Source organism: Triticum urartu, chromosome 5 (assembly GCF_003073215.2).
Source record: "Triticum urartu cultivar G1812 chromosome 5, Tu2.1, whole genome shotgun sequence".
In the NCBI taxonomy this organism is placed as follows: Eukaryota; Viridiplantae; Streptophyta; class Magnoliopsida; order Poales; family Poaceae; genus Triticum; species Triticum urartu.
In genome coordinates, this window is record NC_053026.1 from 521,972,947 (window position 1) to 521,974,963 (window position 2,017).

The 2,017-nt window shown below is 50.6% G+C and overlaps 1 pseudogene; it reads left to right on the forward strand.

The window, feature by feature from the left end:
* The first annotated feature begins 928 nt into the window (after positions 1–928).
* LOC125511827 lies at positions 929–1,067 on the forward strand (annotated as a pseudogene).
* The last annotated feature ends 950 nt before the right edge of the window (positions 1,068–2,017 follow it).

Genomic DNA, 2,017 nt, shown 5'->3' on the forward strand with positions numbered 1-2,017 from the left:
CTCTAATTTTCATTGATAGAAATCACAGTGTCTTACAAACAACCATCGACCACTACATATATACTGCCAACACACAACCATTGATAGATCGAACGACATGATCCCCTGACGATGCAGAACTGGGCATCTCCACCCTCCAACAGGATTGCAGACCAGAGGGAAAGCTAATGCTGCCTGTTAAAAGGTAGATTGTAGCGTGTCAACTTGTGTACGTAGTTGTGTATGCGTTGGTTGTAATCCTGCGTGAGTTGTAATCGAGGTAGGTTGTTAGAGTCCGGCCTTATCTTGTATAGCTTGGATTAGGGGCCAAGAGTTCAACAACCTACCTCATCACATGTACCCTGTGCTATATAATCAACACGAACGCGCCCCTGATGAGATCATCAAACGCTTAACCTAGTTTCTTACATGGTAATCAGAGCCTACCTCGGATTCATCCATGGCGAGCTCCTCCATAAATTCGTTCCCCTCATCTCCCTTTGCACACTTTGCTATAGAGAAGCTTACGAGAGGGAACGAAGCACTCTGGCGCGCCACGGTCCTCTCGGCCATCCGAGGGGCGCAGATGGCGTCCTTCCTCGACCTCGAGCAGGAGGTGCCATCCACGCACATTGAGGTCACCTCCTCCGACGGCAAAACCAAGTCCAAGGCCCCGAACCCTGAGTTCGGCGTGTGGTATGCGCGAGATCAGCAGGTTTTCTCCTACCTTCTGACGACGCTGCTCCGCGAGATGGCCATCCAAGTTGCAACATGCCATACCGCAGATGAGCTGTGGAACACCGTGCAAGGGATGCTGGCGTCACATACCCGCGCACAGACCGTCAACGTCAGGATTGCTCTGGCGAACCTCCAGAAGGGCAACCTCTCCGTCGCTGAATACGTCGGTAAGTTCAGAACACTTTGTGATGAGTTAATGGCTTCAGGAAAGAAGGTGGACGAGGAAGATGTCGTCTCCCACATCCTCGTTGGACTCGACGAGGAATTTGACCCCGTGGTTTCTGCCATGTGCTCACGGGTCAAACCTGTCGGGGTGCCGGAGTTGTACTCGTAGCTCCTGAGCTTCGAGACTCGCATGAACTTGCGCGGCGGGTCTTCTCAGTCATCTGCAAACGCGGCAGCACGTGGTTGTGGCTTCCCCAACAAGCAATGCGGCGGCGGCGGCCGTGGCTTCCCCAACAAGCAAGGCGGCGGTGATCTCAACCGCAACTACTCCAAGCCGCCAAACCGTGGAAACGGGGGAGGCAGTGGCAACGGAGGTGGCAGCGGCAGGAACTACAACAACAATCCCTCTGCCAAGCCTGCGTGCCAGATCTGCGGCAAGATTGGACACCCTGCGTGGAAGTGTTGGAAGAGGAATATTCATCTTACCAGGGAGGAGAAGAACAGCAGCACCAGCGCTCGAAAAACATGGCGGCTTCCCACTATGGAGTGGATACCAACTGGTATCTTGACAGTGGCGCGACAGATCACATCACGGGATACTTGGAGAAGCTGACAGTTCGCGACCGCTACATGGGAAACGAGCAAATCCACACAGCTAGTGGATCAGGTATGACTATTGCTCACATTGGTCAATCACAAATATATACCTCTGAACGAGATCTTGTCCTTAAAAATATCCTTCATGTTCTTGAAGCTGATAAAAGTTTAATCTCTGCTAGTCGCCTTTCCATTGATAACAACTCTTTCGTTGAGATTCAACCCTATTCTTTTCTTGTTAAGGATCGTGCAACAAAGAGAACCCTTCTTCGTAGCAGGGGTAGGCGAGGCCTATACCCTGTAAAACACATGGAACAAGATGCCAAGAAGCATGTGCTCAGTGTCACCTCTCCATCTTCGGACGGATGGCACCAACGTCCAGGACACCCTTCATCGATTATTGTTAGCAAAATAATTAGCAAGAATAAGCTTCCATGTGTTAGTTTGTCAAATAATGAACTTGTTTGTGATGCTTGCCAGAAGGGCAAGAGCCATCAGTTACCATATCCCAAGTCTATAAGTGAATCTAATTTCCTTT